Raw genomic sequence first — 13097 nt, 5'->3', positions numbered from 1 at the left:
TCTGTAGAAAAAAACAGCCAGGATGTTGATAGGGATTGTGTGTGATCTGTGAATCAATTTAGGGAGTGTGGCTATCTTAACAATATTAAGTCCTTCAGTCTACAAAAATGGGCCATCTCTCCATGTATTTTTTTTCTTCGGTTGTCTACAAGGTTTTTTTTTTTTTTTTTTTAATTTTCAGGGTACCAGTATTGCACTTCTTTTGTTAAATTTGTTCTGAAATATTTTCTTCCTTTTGATGCTATTGTAAATGAAATTCTTAATTTCATTTTTGATTTTTCATGGTTAGTATATAAAAATGCAGTTTTATGATCCCACAAAATTGTAAAAATCTGTATCTTTCCTTTTAAAATCGAGAGTTGTCATTTCCAAGGAATATTTTGTCCATCTTAAGGCATGGGATTCTTTGAAGCCTGCCACGGAGCACCAAAAGCTGGCTGCTGTCCTTGAGAAATTCTTGGCATGGGGAAGTAAAGTGTGTGATTTACATAGTCCAGATAAGGCAGGTTTACACAGACATGCACTTTAAGAAATGAGAAGTCCCTGAGCAAAGAATACAGATCTAGGGGTACTACAAACAGCTTACAAAATGAAATATTAAACTCAAAGAGCTGAAGTATGATGGGAACAGGAGAAGTGCCTCTTAAGAAAAAAACTCATGAGAACCCACCCAGGGAAAATAGGGTATGCATGCTAGTACCAACTTTGGACATTGGCTACAAAATTTAGAGCTTTAAGGGATCATGGGATCATCTAGGCTGCTCCCCCGAATTTACAGATGAGAACACTAGGTCTAGAAAGGGAAGTGGTAGGATGTGCTACACAGGAGAAAAAGCAAAGGATTTAAAAAACAAATGCCTGGGTCATCACTACCAGGAGACTTTGGGAGAGGGTCCTTAGTTGCTGGCAGCCTCAGTTCTTTCTCTGTAAAAGGAGAAAAATGCTGTGTGCCTTGTAGGGTGGTCATTAAGGAATCAGTGATTCAATGAGTCACCAGTCTTTCTTGGCACCATGTGCCAGGCACTGTGCTCAGTGCTGGGGACAGAGTGGGGAACAAAAGCGACACAGTGCATGACCACAGAAGAGTGGATTTAGGGCAAAGCTTAAATGACACAGGCTCAACTCTGTGTTTCTCGGGCTCAATTTAAGTTTCAATTAAATTTCCTGTGGGCAGGGACCTATTGCATTTACTTCTAAGCCTTGAGTGCCTGACACATGCCTGGCACCTTTTAGATACTCAAAATAAGTCCATTGAACTAGACAAATTTTCTTTTCTTACCCCAAGACAAAGGAGCACTTTAGACCCTGAAGGGAAGAACAGGGTTTGTCCCGCAAGAATAGAACATTTCAGGAGGAGGTGATGACCAGTGTGGGACCTGGCAGGAGACCAGGTTTGGGCCAAAGGAAAAGGCACATCATCAGTTGAGCTAGGATTTATTTTATTTTATTTTATTTTATTATTTTATTTTATTTTATTTTATTTTATTTTATTTTATTTTTAAAAGAAAGATATCCTATGATAAATTTAAAACAAACAAACCTTTCTGGTCCCTTTTCCCTTCCAGTGACATCTACATATGAATGTATTTTCTCATCAAAGGAGTCAGTTATTCATAGCCATGTAAGCTAAGTTTTAAAAAAGTTAAAAATAGACCTGCCCTACGACCCAGCAATTGCACTGTTGGGGATTTACCCCAAAGATACAGATGCAATGAAACGCCGGGACACCTGCACCCCGATGTTTCTAGCAGCAATGTCCACAATAGCCAAGCTGTGGAAGGAGCCTCGGTGTCCATCGAAAGATGAATGGGTAAAGAAGATGTGGTTTATGTATACAATGGAATATTACTCAACCGTTAGAAACGACAAACACCCACCATTTGCTTCAACGTGGATGGAACTGGAGGGTATTATGCTGAGTGAAGTAAGTCAGTCGAAGGACAAACATTATATGGTCTCATTCATTTGGGGAATATAAATAATAGTGAAAGGCAATAGAAGGGAAGGGAGAAGAAAAGGGTAGGAAATATTAGAAAGGGAGACAGAACTTAAAGACTCCTAACTCTGGGAAACGAACTAGGGGTGGTGGAAGGGGAGGAGGGCGGGAGGTAGGGGTGAATGGGTGACGGGCACTGAGGGGGGCACTTGACGGGATGAGCCCTGGGTGTTATTCTGTATGTTGGCAAATTGAACACCAATAAAAATAAATTTATTATTAAAAAAAAAGAAGAAGTAAATGTAATGTGTGTCAGCATCACTCTGAGAAAAACATAAAAGCAGTTCTGTGCATATTCTCACAAGCCTGAGCCCATCCAAACTGGGATAATAAGAATTCTGAAGGTAACATGACTATGGCGAAAAGGGAATAACATCAGGATCTGGGTCAGGAGTCCAGGCCTCTGTGAATCACTGTAGATTTCTTCATGGGCAGGACCCTCACCCTCCTTGCTGGGTTCACAATAGCTTGAGGCAAGCAGTCCTGTTGGGAGGGCGCAGAGGGAGCAAGAGCCAGGCTGGGAGCCCTGGACAGCAGATTACCAGGGGCCACATGGCAAGCATTACACAGCGCCAGCCAGGTTCCCTGGCCCTCCTGGCCTCATGAAATCAGCCCTCTGTAGACGTTATGAATGAGAGCAGAAAAGAGTGGATTTCGACAGCAATTCTCAGGTGAGAATCTAGATGCTTGGGTTCGAGGTCTGGCTGTTTCTCAGTGGCAGTGTGACCTTGATGGAGTCACCCCAATTCCCTGAGTATCAGCTCCCTCACTTGTAAGATGAGAAGCTGGAACTGGGTCAGACATAACAACATAACATCCAAGGGGCATGCCTGGCTCCTGTGTCTCGTCCACGGTGGACATCAGTAGTCTGTCATCCTTTGCTTCCGTCCCACTTGGCTGCCCGAGGGACCCCTTTACATACCGGAGCCACATGGAGCCAGCACCAGGCACATGGGACAGGAGCCCAAGATACAACCTACCTGCCACCCTTTGCCGGGTTTCTAAAGCCTTTTTACCCTCACATGATGTGATTCTCAATCTGTTTCCGTATAGATTTGTCCGGGCTTCCTACAAAAGTTGTCATGAGGCAGAAAACGGATGATTCCATAGTCAAGAAATAGCCTGAGGTGGCTCAGTGTAAATAAATGCAAGCTGTATGATTATTTAGGCAGAGGGTTCTCAGCGCTGCTGTCACACAGTTAGGGCTTGCCTGGTGCTACAGAGAGAACCACCTGTTGGACTTGGTCAAAGATGGTGCATGCGGGTGGAGATTGAGTAGTAGGGCAGACATATAGGAAGAATTTTGAAAGGTCTTTTGTTTTTCCTGCAGTATAAACTTCCAGTTCCGTGCTAGAATTAATTCCATTCCATGCCAGAACTGTTAGGGCAGGGTTGCTAGGAAATTAGTGGCTGTTAGTCTGGGTGAGTTTAGATAGGAATGTGTCATTCATACAATGCAGACAGGGAAGGGCTTTGAAGTGTATGAAACTGGTTTCTGTCCGGTGCTATTTAAGGAAGCACAGTGCAGGCCTTTTTTACTCAGAGCCAAGGTGGAGAGTCTTTCCCAAGGTGATCTAATTCCCAGGGTTGGGTGGCGTGCAGCGCTGGCCAGTCTCCTTGCATTTGGCCTGACATTGCCCTCGGCTGAGCCCAGCTGCTGCACGCTTGGGAGCAGAGTGTCGGCTGCCCTGGAAGGAAGGTGAGGTCTCTTTAGAAATGAGCCCCAGAAACCTAACTCACCTCCAAAGAATTCACCCCTTAGAACTGCGAATTGGCATCCTTAGCAACAGGCACCCATCTCCAGCCTCATCTTCCCCGCCTCGTTTCTCTCCAGAGCACTCCCCACCAGTTCACCCCCAGCGCACTCTGGTGATCCATCTGTTCGGAGTCTTTCTAGTCTCTCTAGCTAGTGTGGAAGCTCCACGAGGGCATGGGTTTTTGTCTGTCTTGTTCACAGCTGTTTCTCTGGTACCTAACACAGTCTCTGGAGCATAAGAGGCACCAACAAGTATTTGTTAAATGACCAAATCCATTTATCTCTTTGATATTCTGTTCATCCGGACACCTGGGTTTGTCTCCTCTAAGACAACTTCTGCTGAGTAACTTCTGAAGGTCTGGCATTATTCCTGGGGTTGGGGTTTGGCACCTAGGAGGGAGGTTGAAAAGGAAAGGAAAGAGAGTTCCTACTGAGGGTTTGGGGGAAAGATGACATACCAGTAGTGTCCTTCATGTAGCACTTCTTAGCAGGCTGGGTGGGTGCTCCCTCGCTCACTGTTGATTTGTGCCCCAAATCAGCCTTTTTAAGTAAGTAAACTGAGCTGCGTTTTTCAGAGGAAGAGATGGAGGTTTATGGAAAGTCAGCAATTTGCCTGAAACCACATGGCTGGGAAGTGGTAGGCCTGGGCCTTTATGAGATACCAGTGCTGCCTTCAGCAGCCGGCTGCCCACCCTCTGTTTCCTCTTTCACCCTCTGTCGGGCTAGCTGCTTTCCAGAAGATCCAAGCTGTTTGACCCGTCAGCATCTCACGGAAGTCCCATCAGAGAATAGACTAGCGTGCGGATGATGGCGAACTTGTGTGTTTGTTTAATCGGCCTTGGTTTGAGGTTGCTACCATTATGAGCTCTAAAAAGCAGAGTGATTTCATCATGACACTCGTAGGCTGAAAGCATACGTATGGAAGAAGATTCAAGTTTGGAATCAGATTAGATAATAAAATTTTCTTCTAATCGAGTTTTTCTTCTATCTTATTCATCGTAGTTTTCCCCCCCTTTGCTCATTAAGTTTGTGAAATAATTTTAAAACTTACAACGTTAATGTCCTTTGCCGGGCTCTCAGGCAAAAAACCACATCTGTTTTTAGAAAAGGCCTCGATGTTTGCTCACACTCTGATGAAACATGCTCCTGCTTAGATCTGATGGGAAGGTCAACAGCATGTTCTAAATACAGCCATGCCCCGGCATCCCGGCCTGGGACCCAAAACCCTGCAGGCCAGAAACTGACAGATGAAAAGATATCCCACGTCATCAGATTAGGAAAATGTGAATCAAGGCCGCAGCGAGGTATCATCTCACACACACTCAGATGGCTAAAATAAAAAAGATAACAGAATAACAAGTGCTGGTGAGGATGTGGAGAAATTGAAACTCTGAAACATGGCTGGTGGGAGTGTGACGCCGAATGAACAGTGAATGTAGGACTTTGTCGATAACACAAAGAATTGCAAAATGACCAGCATGCATCTCAGTGCAATTTTAGCACAGCTGGACAGGAGCTCTTTATTTCTCGGGGAAACCCGCCCCTTTTCCTGTTTGCCAGGTCTCTCGTCCACGGAATGACATCCATCTAGTTGCTCAAGCCGAAACCCAGGGTCATCGAAGACTTCTCTCTGCCTTCATTCCATCCATGGGCAAGGCCTCGCACTCTCCCCCACTTGCACTGCGCCTGTCCTAGTCCAGCCCCCGGTGGCCGGGCCCTCATCCACCGTGACACCCTCCATGCCAGTCTCTCTGCTCCTTACAGCCCGTGCTACACTCACTCCACAGCTAGGGTAAGTCCCATCCCATCGCTGCCCCGGCTGAGAATCTGCAGTGACTTCCCAGCGCACTTAAAATGAAACCCAAAGTTTCATTGAATGAAACCCATGCTGGCAAGACTCAGCACAAGTGGCCCCTGTCCCCTCTCTGGCTCTGCCTCCTACACCGCTCTCCCCTTCACTGTGTCCCAGCTGCACCAGCCAGCCTACTTTCTGTCACCCGACAAGCCAAGCTCCTATCTCGGGCCTTTGCACTGGCTGCTCCCTCTGCCCAGAATGTTCTTCCTCCAGAACATTGCATGGCTCTACCTCTTCACTCTGGTTCAGTTCAGATAAAATGTCCTCAGTGAAGCCACAGCTCCTGTCCTGAGTTACCCTCTATTTATCTGTTCTACTTCCTTTATAGCTCCTGCTATGATCTGAAACTGTCTTGTGTGTTTATTTACATGTCAAGTACTGTCCTTGTCCTCAGCTGGAACACAAGCTTCAGGAGGCCAGAGACTTTGGCTGGTCATCCACAGCTCCTAATACCTGACATGTCATTGGCTCGGAGTAAACATTTCTTACGTGAATGACACGATGTCAGTGCTACAGCCCTGGTTTCCACTATGTTTGCCTTGTTCTAAGCACAATATAAGGAGGTTTATGAAACTGAAAATAATACAATTTATTGAATACCAGCCTTTAAAAAATGAGAATAGGATGCTTAGGTGAGCTCTTAGCTTTGCAGTACCCCAGGACCCTGTTCTTGGGGTACCTACCTCCTCTCTATCCACACTCACCCTGTGATCTTCCCTCCAGTGTCATGGTGCCAAGCACCCCCGGTTGGTTACACCCAGCCCAGATATCTGCCTGAAAATCCAGCTCGCTCATCCTCACTTGGTGTCTAGCCAGCCCCTCATCCTTAGCACGTCCGAATCTGCTATGCCCCTATTCTGCTACCACATTCGAGGGTCGACTGTACACCCACAATATAACTCATTCTTACCTGCCCCTGCTACCAAGAGACTCAGGCCCCATCACCTCTGAACTCCTACAACTGTCTCCTAACTGGGCTCCGGGGTGTGCCTTTGTCTCCTCTGACTTCAGTTCATTAGCTAGAGTCACCCTTGAGAATTATGTCACTCCTCCACTCAGAACCCTCAGATGCTTTCCATCTTAGCGCAGGATCCAAGCACACCAGAGCCCTCCCAGGCCTTCTTCCGGCTACTGTCCTGGTTCCTCCCTCACCGCTCTGCGGCCACGCCGGCCCCCTTGCTGTTTCTTCAACGTGCCCAGTACACTCCTGCCTCAGGAATTTTGAATTAGCTGGTCCCTCTGTCTGGAATGTTCTTCCCCAGGGAGCCACATAGCCCACTCCCTCACCTCCTCAGGCTTTGCTCAAATGGCATCTTCTCAGAACGTTTTTCTCAGATGTCCACTCTATTTAAAATTCACCTCTCCCACCGTCTTCCCCTTCCTTGATTTATTTTCTACTTTATTTTTTTCTAAAGATTTTGAGTAGTCATTCATGAGAGACCCAGAGAGAGAGGCAGAGACATAGGCAGAGGGAGAAGCAGGCTCCCTGTGGGGATCCCAATACAGGACTCGATTCCAGGGCCCCAGGATCACATCCTGAGCCAAAGGCAGATGCTCAACCACTGAGCCACCTAGGCACCCCTGTTTTCTACTTCTTTACCACACTAATACTACACATACGCATATATAATATTTATAATATTACATATATGTGTATGTATAGATAACTTTATAATACATATATAACATTGCTTATGCACATATGTAGTATTACATATACACATAGGCATGTCTAGGTAATTATATATATAATACATAGACAATATTACCAATATGCCTATGTCATTTGTTTACCATGTAACCCCCCACTAGAATGTACGCTTCTTCATGGGAACGTCTGTCTAAGCTCAGGGTAGGATCTAGAAGAGCACTTGGCACGTAGTGGGCACTCAATAGCTTTCATTAAATTTATTAAAGTTGATGAAGCTAGGAATGAGGCAAGGACATGAAACACATGCTATGAGGTCTTTATAAGAGTTAGTACGGGCCACCAACTTGCCTCTCAGCTTTCCAACAGTCAATACCACACATGGAAATGGTCTACTTACACGTGGACCATTACAGTTGGAATGCTTGTCTCTCAGATCAAACTCTTCAGAAAAATCATCTTCCTGATACTAGGACCAGAGAGAAATTTCTCCCATAAGCCCTTCTGAAGAGGTTGTATATCGTGAGCAGGCTCCTCCACCAGAACGTTTAGAGAACTATGGTAAGGCTCATAATGTTTCTTATTACATTCTCCAGTGTGGTTGATGCCTTATGCCAGAGTGTAATTAAGTAAAAGCAAGTGCATGCAGAGTCAGAACAATGTGGTCCACAGCTTTTTATTTACCTGGGTTGTTTACCTTTTATAACCTTCAGTGCCCAGGAGCAGACATACTTCATGGCTCTTGGGGCTGCTTATCTCAATCAAGCTTCAGTTGAACACCAAATAGCAGAGAGTTCAAGCATACATCTGCAGAGAAATTTGCAGGTAATCTATGAGACAAGGCTTTCCTGGAAAATAAAGAGGTTACACCAAGATAGCTTTGGAGGTGCCATCATGGTCCACGTAAATAGCACATCTTGGAGCTTTGCAGTGCACAACCTGCATGACTGTATAAGGCATTCCTATTTATGAGGCTGGATAAGCGTAAAGACATAGGCTTTAACCAGTAACCAAAGCAGATATATTTATAAAAGTATAAAAAGTACACATATTTATAAAAGTTCCAGTGCCAAAAAAGAACACATAATATTCACTTACTAGAGAAATGGGCTAAAAGGGGCAGTAGTGGGCAGGACCAAGATGCTCCATTAGAAATAACTTGAAGTCGGATCCAACACAGAGAATGGCCACAAGAATGTTTGTCTGAAGATTTTCAAAGCCGGTAAAACAAACTGTGTCCTTCCCCACATGCTAGCTATAAAATACCTCAGTAGAACTTCCATTGGTTCCCGTCGGGAGTGTGGTTTGCCTTTAAGTGCACAACTGTGAAGTAAACGTTGAGGTAGATGAGTGAGTTACAGTGGTCTTTGGGATGGCTAGCTATAAGCTGCTCAGATCGGGGCGGTTACCAAATCTAACAACTATGGTAAGTTTATCCACTAAAAAATTCAATTATATAAGACTTACGGTTAGTAGTATAGACATTCACTCCGCTGGGCATCCGTCACCTCTTCCACCCAGAGGTTCTTATCTTGCATATTTACAGGAAAATTGATACTTCCCTGTGTCTGTATGCGAGAAGCACATTTCTTGAATTTTTGTGATGAATCAAGGAATTAATTTTACACATCCTCCCTTCCCCAAAGATATGCAATTTTTGCCTTTCATCTATGGGAGGATATGAGGAAATTGCACGGTAATTAAGCTAAAAAATATGTAAGATGGTGATGACTAAGCAAACACCTCAGCTTTCATAATTGTGGCTAGCTCAAGTCTCCAGGAATGCATTCATAGGGGTGGGGGCAGGGAGTTCTCAAACCCTCCTGGAGAGCCTGCCGCGTGCCAAGCACTAAGCTAAACACTTTGCTGAAGTTGAATTGAGATGGGGGTGGGGGTGGCGGTGGGGGGCATGACCCTGGACAGCAAGGAGCTCCCAGCCTGGTGGTGCAAAGTTATCTGGCACTGTGAGGCAGTGCACGCTGAGCCCACTGGGAGGAGCTGACCACGTGGGATCCCGGTGGATGAGAGGGCTCCAGGAACTCCAAGGGAGGTGGGCTCTGAGTTAGTTGATCTTGAAGTGGTGGCAAGTTGAGGTCCCATAGAGGAGAGGGGCTCACCAACCTCCTACCTCTGACTATCTTATGACCTCCATTCGTAAGAGGGAAGTTAGACACGTTAAGGCCACTGTATCTGTGGGTCTCTTTGCTCTGGCAGCTTCACCTCTAGCCTAACTGATACACCTGTGGGGTTGTTCTTTGGCTTCTCTCTTCTTGACCCATCCAGTCTAGTATGACTCAGCAAGAAGGAAGGAAGGGAGCCGATGACAAGAGGATCCTTGTGATGAGCCAGGCATTATCCTAAACAAACAAACAGATAAACAACTGTAACTTCCCACTGACTCTGCCAGGCAGGATGTATCACTCACATCTAGAGATAAAGATCCAGAGGTGCAAAGATTTTCCAGAATCACTCACAGCTAGTAAGCAGGAAAGACCAAGAACCCACATAGATCTGACTCTTCCTGTGACTCGTGTAATTGAGTGGAGACAGGTAGAGTGTCAGAGCACTGTGTCAGGTGTCCCCTGGGTCTGTCTTCACTCCAGGAGGGCAAGAGGTAAAATCCTTGATGTTCTACTGAATTCAGACAGGAGCAGGTGACCTGGGGAACATAGGGGCAGCATTCTTTTAGGACTAGATAGGCACTTGGAAATTTCTAGTTGAACCACTTCATTTTATGGATGAGAAAACTGATGATTAGGAAAGATGAAGTGATTTGTCCAAAGCTCAGTGGTGCCTAGATAGCTCATGGCTCTCTTCAGCACAGCACGCTATGGACCTTACCTCCATGGCCTTCATGGACAAAAGCAAATAAGGCTGCATGTTTCCTTGTAGACCTTTCTCCTGTGTCTCTGGGTTCAAGAAGCAGGTAATGAAGGAGGGTGCTGTATGTTGATGGAGAAGCCAAGGACAGAAATGTGCTTAATTACTGACCATTGACCACATATATTTATTTAGGCTGTCTCTCTGACTAACAATGGGAAACTTTGTCCTCATCAAAGAGACTCCAGGCCCAGGCAGTAAGTAGAGAGGGATTTGAGGGAAGGGGCAGGGGTTTGGGTGAGGATGGGAGGGAGGAGGGCCACTGGGACAATCTGAGATACGTAATAGGGAGGCCATCACCACAAGTTGTCTGGGATCCTGAGGATTACAGCCAAGCTGGTTTGCATATTGGAGCTCAGCACTGCCTTCCAGAAAAGATATTTCAGTGATGAAATAAGAGCTTTTGTATCTGTTTAGGGAGCTCACTACATTCCCTCAAGGCTCCTGACATAAGCAAGCTGAATCAGGAGCTGGCCCATTTGTTAAAGAGATGCAGAGATTTATTGGTTTCTCAAGGCTTCATTAACCGATTCTGTATGGGCGTATTTCCCTTCCTTAAATGGATCATTAGGAAATATTGGACACAAATCTGGAATTCAATTTCTAAATAAACACATTTCTACCCACACAGATAACTTGACTCATTCTAATACAGGCAACTTCTAATAAATAAAAGATTTTTTTCACCTCGGAGGCTGACTTCTCACCGGAACCTAGGTGAGGATCTAGAGGGGTCTTTCCAGAGTCCCTGCATGGGCTGCTGTAACCCGACATGTTAGAGATAAAAAGCACCATAGACCTGAAAGTTTTAAATCTTCTATGTTTTCATTTGCTGGTCACTTGGGATGATATCTGTGGATCATATTATTCTTCCCACTTGATAGATAGGCAAACTGAGGCTTCAAGTGACCAAGGACTGGCCCAAATCCACACAGTGAGAAACCATCCCCTTCCAGTGCCTTTTCCCACTTTCCCACAGCACCTGCTTTCTTGGCAGGTAAGTGAAATGCCACATATTAAAAGACTGGATGAGGGATCCCTGGGTGGCTCGGCGGTTTGGTGCCTGCCTTTGGTCCAGGGCATGATCCTGGAGTCCCAGGATCGAGTCCCACATCGGGCTCCCTGCATGGAGCCTGTTTCTCCCTCTGCCTGTGTCTCTGCCTTTCTCTCTGTGTCTCTCATGAATAAATAAATAAAATCTTAAAAAAAAAAAAAAAGACTGGATGAGCCACCAAGGACACTTTATTCATTCATTTAAACAATTTTTACTGAGTGCCAACTGTGTGTCAGGTACCATTCGAGATGGCAGGAATTCAGCAGTAAATAAAGCAGAGAAGAAACCCATGGCTGGCTATTCTGGTCCTTTGATTCCTGTCCCTTTCTAGCTGGTCACACCTGATGTTCATGTAGAGCTTACTGGTTGACAATATGCTTTCCCGTGTGTGGTCTCCTGGACCCTAGGCCGCCGTCCTCAGAAAGGCTGGGTGTGTTGCCCACAGGCACATAGAGCTGTAGGCACGTTCCTACTGACCTTTCCTGACAGCATCCTCTCTGGTGGCCCTGAGGCTCATTGGCACTTTCTCCACAACCAGCCAAGGGTCAGAGCTACTGGTGGGAGCACCCAAGAAGGAGCCCTTGGGGCTGTTCCACCACCACTCCCAGCCCCCCTGGCCCACACAGTTTGATGGGTTTCCTGAGAGCTGAGTGGTAGGGAAGAGAGTCCCCCCAGCAATGGTAAGTTCAAAACCATCAAAGCCAAAGGATGTGACCACAGGCAGAGAAAAGACATAGGTGGTGGTGCCCTTCTCTTGTGACCTGTGTGTCACTTGGAGAGAGATCAGGTTGGGCCAAGGGTACACAGGAGCTAGAGATACAGGCTATGCAGCGTTAGACTGGGGCCTGGGCACACCTGAGATTCATATGTATTTGTTCTAAAGGCAGCTTTGGCCCTCCTGCTGGCAGTGAGCTTCTGGGGAGGCAGGGTCCCTCTGAGATCAGGGTGGGTTCAGCCTGTAGGAGGCAGGGAGTGGGGAGTGAGCACCCGACTATACACGGGAGGTAAGCAGGTTGTGTCTGAGATGTGCTGATGAGACAGATACACTGTTAGATCCTGGTCCACCCATGAGAGCTGTGGGACCTTGGACAAGATACGTAACCCCCTGAGCCTTGGAATCTCCTAGATCTAGAAAACAGGGACACTAACACCCACCCTGGCCCCATTGTAAGCACACACACGATACTTGAGATGCATATAAGGCAACTGCACACAGTAAGCCCTCTGTTTTGTGCTTTCAATTGTAATATGAGGGGTTTTTCCCAAGTATGCTTTTCTCTTTTTCAATAAAGTTGTTTCCTGATCATGTAGAAAATTATGGCGATAGCTATTTTGGAAAACACAGAAAAACATAAAAAGAAAAACATTGCCTAAGTTCCCAGCACTTATACCTGAATGTAAACCCCTGGTTTAATTTCATGATTTATCATGGCAGCAGCATGGGTGGTTTTAATTTTATAAAACAGATATTGGTGTCATAATACATTGGCTTACTAATAACGAAAGCATTTTGCATTCACGGTATCAGTGTAGACAAAAAAAAATTTTAATATGATTTGCTGTGACATTTTTAAACTTTCAAAATCGTCTCAACATGAGAAAATCTCTGCACACGTTTCAGTGACTTCTGAAGCACAATCTTGAATCAGTCTTTGTGGTTCCTAGTAACACCCCCTGTCTTATTCTTTTTCAGACAGTATAACTTACATTCTTTTTTTTTTTTTTAAGTTTTTTTAATTTATTTACTTATGATAGTCACAGAGAGAGAGAGAGAGGCAGAGACACAGGCAGAGGGAGAAGCAGGCTCCATGCACCGGGAGCCTGATATGGGATTCGATCCCGGGTCTCCAGGATCGCGCCCCGGGCCAAAGGCAGGCGCCAAACCGCTGCGCCACCCAGGGATCCCCT

At 45.7% G+C, this 13097-nt stretch overlaps 1 long non-coding RNA gene across 1 annotated transcript; it reads left to right on the top strand.

Annotated features, from left to right (window-relative positions):
- The first annotated feature begins 3402 nt into the window (after positions 1-3402).
- On the top strand, positions 3403-4681 carry LOC119872263. Its single transcript, XR_005361196.1, has 3 exons — positions 3403-3695; positions 3954-4108; positions 4328-4681. It is a non-coding gene; the product is annotated as an uncharacterized LOC119872263 (long non-coding RNA).
- Positions 4682-13097: the final 8416 nt, after the last annotated feature.

This window comes from Canis lupus, chromosome 6 (genome assembly GCF_011100685.1).
Source record: "Canis lupus familiaris isolate Mischka breed German Shepherd chromosome 6, alternate assembly UU_Cfam_GSD_1.0, whole genome shotgun sequence".
In the NCBI taxonomy this organism is placed as follows: Eukaryota; Metazoa; Chordata; class Mammalia; order Carnivora; family Canidae; genus Canis; species Canis lupus.
Note: the sequence above shows the minus strand (reverse complement) of the source record. Positions and strands in the feature narration are given on the sequence as shown.